The 6,857-nt window shown below is 48.2% G+C and overlaps 1 pseudogene; it reads left to right on the forward strand.

The window, feature by feature from the left end:
• Window positions 1-5,629: 5,629 nt before the first annotated feature.
• On the forward strand, window positions 5,630-6,530 carry LOC129391437 (endogenous retrovirus group V member 2 Env polyprotein-like; annotated as a pseudogene).
• The last annotated feature ends 327 nt before the right edge of the window (window positions 6,531-6,857 follow it).

The raw sequence follows: 6,857 nt of genomic DNA on the forward strand, positions 1-6,857 counted from the left end.
CCTTGAGTCTCCATGGGCTCCCTCTCATCCTCCCTAGCTTGTTTGTCACTCCTTTATTCCCTCCTTCTTTGGAGTTTTTGGGACCAGAAAGGATCAGATAATTACATTGATGCAGTGTCTCCAGGCCTCCATCCTGCTCCTGGACCTTAAATCATTGGTCATCAGAAGTATAGCAATGGGAAATGTCTCAGGAATTCCCAGAGACTCCCCCTTGGGTTGTATGTTTAATAATTGGGGACAGTTCAAGTTAGATGTCTTAAAGGAACAAGCTGGTTTTCTTTTGTAATAGGGCTTGGGCTCAATATGCCTTAGGCGACTAGGAGAGATGACCCCAAAATGGATTGCTTAATTTTAATGCCATTTTACAACTGGACCTATTTTGCAAGTGGTCTCAAAAGTGGGGAGAAATCTCTTACATGCAGGCCTTCATGAAGCTTTATCAGGACCCCGGTCTGAGGGCTCCTGCCACGTGTGCGTGGCCTCTATTTCTACTTCATCCCCAAAGGATTTAGAGCCAGATTTCCTCAAGGACCCGCCTTTTCAACCACCGACTGACCATTGGCACACAAGCCTCTTTCTCAGGTCCCCATTCTTTCCCCTTCAACATTGCCTTCAGCTCCTGAACCTGCATCTTACCCTGGTAAACAAGAAACCCCCCAAATCAGAGCTCCCAGGGCTGTCCCCAATAGGGCTCCAGTCAGGTTCAAAGTTAGCTCCCACTTTTGCCCCACAGGTACCTCACTCTCTCCATGAGGTAGCTGATGGAAATGGAGGGATTACTAGGGTGCATGCCCCCTTTTTGATGGCAGACCTAGGAATCTGTTAGGAGAGGCTTGATAGGTTCTTGCAGAACCCCAACAGGTTTAAGAACAAATTTATCAGGCTGGGGTTAACATTCTCCTTGACCTGGCAGGACATCACATTTGTTCTGGCCCACTGTTGCACCCCAGATGAAAAGGAACACATACATACTAAGGAAGGCCAGGGAACACGCAGATAGCCTACTAGCCACCAACCCGCAGCACCAGATTTATCAAATGGGTGGTGGTGCCATCCCAGACATGGACCCACACTGAGATTATGAGGGTCGCATAGGTCAGGCCAGAATGAGACATTATGTTACTTGTTTATCAGAAGGAATGAGAAAGTGCATGGTGAAGCTGGTAAATTATGAGAAGGTCAGAGAAATTACACAAGAGAAGGATGAAAATCTGGTGGTCTTCCTGAGCCTGGTGATGGAGGCATTCAGGAAGGACACCAGTACAGACACTGAGTCCACAGAGGGTAGGTGGCTATTGGCCATGCATTTTATCACCAAGTCTGCTCCTGATGTCAGGATAAAGTTACCAAAGCCAGAGGCTGGACCCAAACCTCGTCATCAACCTTGGCAGAGGACGGCTTTAAAGTCTATAGTAACGGAGACTTTACAGGGCAGGCCAACAAGGAGAGGAGGTTAATAAGGAAAACGCAGCTTTTGGCTGCTTTGATCCACCTGCCACCTGAAGGGACTCTAGGAAGCCAAGAAGATCAGACAGAGAGCCAAGAAATCGCCTGGGTTGAAATCAGCGTGCCTTTTGTAGGAAAGAGAAACAGTTGCAGAGGGAATGCCCAGAGCGCCCTCTTGTGGGACGCCCGAAGGACAGCCCCTGCTGGCCTTAGTTCCTCGTGAATCCCTGGATGAGAGGTTCCCACACGTGACACTGACTGACAGGACCCCAGTGCCCGCAGGGCTCCGGATCCTACTTGATCCAACCTCATCACTCCAGCGGAGCCTCAAGTCACCCTCAATGTGGCAGGTAGAAGAACTGAATTTCTTGTAGACACTGGAGTCGCCTGCTCTGTTCTCACTTGGCCAGCTGGCCCCCTCTCCAACCCTGACTGTCCTGTGACAGGAGTTGATGGACAGCCACATGTAAGGTGGTTTACATCTCCCCTTACCTGGGAGTCAGGTCTATTATTATTACTCATTCCTTTTTGTATATGCCAGAATGCCCTGTCCCCCTCCTTTGAAAAGACTAGCTAAATAATTTAGGAGCCAGCATTTTCTTAGAACAAGGGGAAGTTCAAGGAAGTAGGAAACGAGAACAACGAATACATCTTTTTTTTTTTCTTTCTGTACGCGGGCCTCTCACTGTTGTGGCCTCTCCCGTTGCGGAACACAGGCTCCGGACGCGCAGGCTCAGCGGCCATGGCTCATGGGCCCAGCTGCTCCGCGGCATGTGGGATCTTCCCGGACCGGGGCACGAACCCGCGTCCCCTGCATCGGCAGGCAGACTCTCAACCACTGCGCCACCAGGGAAGCCCAGGAATAGTGGCCTCAGATGACCTGCCTGTTGATCACTGAGATATTCTCCCCAAATTAGAGAACAAGTGGATCAGGTGGGTTTGGGATATTTCAATGCCGGAGAGGGCAAAGTGTATTTCCCCAATAGAAATCAGATTAAAACCCAGGGGAAATATCCCTGGGAAGGGAAATACCCTTTAAAGCCTGAAGCCCTGGGCGGGAGGGGAGGGGCATCCAGCCACTGCTCACCAAATTCCTCAAACATGGACTCATTCGACCTTGTCACTCCCCTTGCAACAGCCGGATTCTCCCCATCCAAAAGCCTAACGGGGAGTACTGGTTTGTGCAAGACTTACCTTTGGGCAGTAAATGAAGCAGTCATCCCCATTTACCCAATGGTGCCAAACCCATACACACTACTCATTCAGGTGCCAGGAGAAGCTCAGTATTTCTCTGTGTTGGACCTCAAAGATGAATTCTTCTGTATTCCCCTATATCCATATTCACAGTTTCTCTTTGCCTTTGAGTGGAAGGACACTGACACCTTGGAGGATACGCAGTACAGTTGGAGGATGCTTCCACAGGGTTTTTGGGATAGCCCCCATTTTTTTGGAAATGTGTTGGCAAAAGAATTGGGGAACTGAGCCTGAAAAATGGAACTCTGTTACAATACGTTGATGACCTACTTATAAGTAGTGAGACAAAACAAGATTCAGATCCGAATACTGTTAAGGTCCTAAATTTTCTGGCAGAAAAGTGATATAAAGTCTCCCCAACCAAGGCTCAGATATCACAGCAAAGGATCCAATATTTAAAATTTGTTTTGACCCCAGGAGCACAAGCCCTGGCCATAGATTGGAAGATAGCAAGTAGTGCGTTACCATCTCCAACCACAAACAGACAACTCTGAAGCTTTCTCAGGATGGCTGGATTCTGCTTTAGCTGGATTCCAAATTATGGCCTCATAGCAAAACCCCTAAGTGAGGCTCTAAAGGGAGGAGAAAGGGAACCTCTCCAATGGGGTGGGGACCACTAGCAGGCCTTTGAGACTCTAAAGACTGAATTGAGTAGAGCACCAACACTGGGGCTTCCAAAATTTAGACAAACTCTTTATCCTGTACATTCATGAGTGATCGGGAATATAGCACCGGGAGTCCTGACCCAAAAGCTGGGACCAGGTCAGAGCCCGTGGCTTACTTTTCAACACAACTGGACTCATTAGCCCTGAGATGGCCCAGCTGCCTACAGGCAGCAGCAGCCACAGCTGTGTTGGTTTATGAGGCTTCTAAGCTCACCCTGGGAAAACCTCACCCTCACCCTTCTAAGCTCACCCTTCTAAGCTCACCTTAGACGTATTAACCCCTCATCAGGTGCAATCTGTGCCGGAAGTCAAAGGACATCATTGGTTGGCTGGGGGGAAGCTTAATAAATAGCAGGTTGTCCTAGTGGACACCCCCGATGTTACCTTAAAGGTATGTCAGACTTTGAATCCAGCAACTCTGCTTCTAGCTGTTAGGAGTGAAGGCTTATTGCATCAGTGTACAGAGACCATAGATCAAATTTACTCCAGCAGGTCCAATGTTCTAGATGAACCTCTTAAAAGCATTGAGGTCGAGTGGCTTACTGATGGGAGCAGCTTTGTAGGAACGGAAACCCAAAAGTCAGGGTATGCAATACAGAGTCCAGATAAAGTAATAGAAAACAACGCCCTGGCACCCGTGACCTCAGCCCAGAAAGCCAAGCTAATTGCATTAATGAGAGCTCTGCAATGAAAGAAGGATAAGAAATTAAATATTTATTCTGACTCTAAATATGGATTCCATGTGCTGCATGTTCTTGCTGCCATTTAGAAAGAAAGAGGAATGTTAACTGCTAGAAATTCTCCCATAAAACATAAGGATTGAATTCTGACCCTTTCAGAAGCAATGCAGCTCCTGACCCAGGTGGCAGTAATCACTGTGGGAGCCAGCAGAAGGATGGATATTTTGCAAGTCAAGGAAACAGCAAAGCTGATTGAACTGCAAAACAGGCAGCTCGCTTATGGGAGACTGAGCAAATTATGGCCTCGGTAATTGGCCCCTCTGGGCTCCCTAACCTGCCCCAGGATTCCTCACAGGAACAAGAAAACACAGAAAGGTGGGGCTGAGAGAAGAGAGACACCAGTTGGTACATGAAGGATGACACGGTGCTCATCCCTGAGGCCCAAGAGTGGAAGCTCATCAAGAGTTTGCGTGATGCTCCCACTATAGGAGGGGTGCACTATGGGACTTGGTGCAAAAGACATTTTCAGGGAAGGGACTTAAGGGAACAGTAAAACAAGTGACTCTTGCCTGTGATTCGTGTGCTGGTAGTAACTTGCAGGCTCACCCAATCCCCCCTTCATTACTCAAACCAGTTGAATGCTGAGGGACATACTCTGGGGAAGATTGGCAGTTTGATTTCACCCAAATGACCCTGTGGTCAGGGTACAGAGATCTACTAGTATTTGTTGACACCATCACATGTTGGGTTGAAGCCTTCCCCACTCAATCTGAAAAAGCTACTCAAGTCTGTAAGTCCCTTCTAAAGGAAAAAACTCCTCTGTTTGGCCTTCCAAAGTCCTTCTAGAGTGATAATGGGCCCTCTTTTGTAGCAAAGATCACACAGGGGCTCTTAGCAGCCTTAGGGGATAGATTATAAGCTACACATGAACATTGGACCAATTTACTTCCCTTTGCACTCCTAATCTGCAGTTTAGCCCATTTGAGATGACCTATGGGAGGCCTATTCCTACTACTGACATTCTACTATATGAAGGAGTGAGCCAGACCCTGTAATATATTGTGATTCTGGGGCAAGTTCACAAGGCAATCTTGGATTATGCCAATAAGACGCTGCCAGCTCCCGCTACAGATACAGCGGGAGGAGCAGCCCCTTCACAAGTTAACCCTGGAGACCAAGTTCTTCTTAAGACTTGGAAGGAGGGATTCCCTGAAGACCAACTGTTAACAAAATGAAAGGGCCCCTATAAAGTAATTTTACCATGCTCACTGCTGCCAAATTACAAGGGATCACTAGTTAGGTGCATTTGTCTGGACTAAAAGTCTTACCTCTAAAAACCCCATGGGTCAAAACAGGGGAACAATACACCTGCGAGCCAGTGGAAAGTCTAAGATACCTATTCAGAAGACAAGCACCACTGACAGATAAGTAGAAAGTGATGCGGTAGGTTGGACTCCTATTTGCTATTTTTGCTGCTATATTCTTGCTTGCATCTTGCCAGGTTGCTCAACCACCCTCACTGGAGAAGAAACTTTCTTCCCTGCTGGGTGCAGAGGACAGGAATCGGTGATGGGGTGAACCCTTCTCTTGGCCCTTCTCCTAAGGAGGGGATGGGGAGAGGATGGCAAACGAAGGGGAACTAGGAGAGAAAAATCAATAGTCAACTTTTCCAGCATTTTGGCCTCAGGAAGTAATCTAATTGTTGGATCTGCCATCCCCACCCTCAAGAGGGTGTTCCTGTGCTCCAGTTTGTGCCTGTAAATAAGGACATGAATCTCACCTTGACCTCTGAACCAGGGAGGAGCACGCCACTTCTAATAGTCGAATTTGATGATCATGTGATAGGGGGTGTAGAGAGCTTGTGGACCCTTGGAACCAAACCAGCCTCCAGTTCCAGTGGCCCCTTCTCTTCACAGGACAAGGAAAACTCTGTTGCTTCTGCCAGGCAGATACCTGCCTTACTGATGTGGGAAGCTCATCCTCTATTTATACTATGTCGTTTTTCACTTCAAGCTCCCCGTGCACCCCTAACCAGACTCACTGGTGTATGGACCTGTCTCTACTCTCCCCAGTATCCAACCCAGCACCTCTTGTACAAACTGGAGGGGAAAGGCAGCCCCTTCCTGGAGACTTGCCTATGGCCTCCCATCTGCCTTCAGCAAGCAGGAGAGAAGAGAGGAAAGCAAAGAACTAGATGGGGGCCACTAGACAGAGGTCCCCTGTCCCCCAGATGCAGTAATATACCTAACTGGGGATCCCTTTTACGTTGCTGGTTTGATTCCACATTCCCCGGCCAAGCTTGCACCCCTTCCACATCTATTCCTCTGTGGTCCACTGCAGAATAAACTTCCCTGGTGAGGGAACCCAAATTCCTCCTTCTCCTGGCCTCCGGGCAGTGGCCTATCCATGCATACACAATATGCACTTCTGGGGAGAATGCACTTTGGGATGATTGGGCCCTAAAGGACTAGGCATCATTGTATAATGCCACCTCTGAAGAAGAGACCTTCATCCCCTTGGCCCTTAAGAATAAGGGGTGTAGAATCCTTCGGGGGGAATGAGATAGGCTGGCACCTGAGGTCATCTGCCCACTCCTGGACAATACTTTCTAAAACAACAGGATATAACACTCTCACCAAGACACACATGCATGCATATGAAGGTGTACGGCTTGATAGTCAGAAAAATAGCAAATGTTGCATGAAGATATCATCGAGGAGAATGTACTCCTCGGAAAGGGGTGGGGGAATGCTGGAGAAAGGTGAGTGGCAGCATGTAAGTGTGCCTTCCTTCTGAAATCACATACCTCCTA

Source organism: Physeter macrocephalus, chromosome 2 (assembly GCF_002837175.3).
Source record: "Physeter macrocephalus isolate SW-GA chromosome 2, ASM283717v5, whole genome shotgun sequence".
Lineage (NCBI taxonomy): Eukaryota > Metazoa > Chordata > Mammalia > Artiodactyla > Physeteridae > Physeter > Physeter macrocephalus.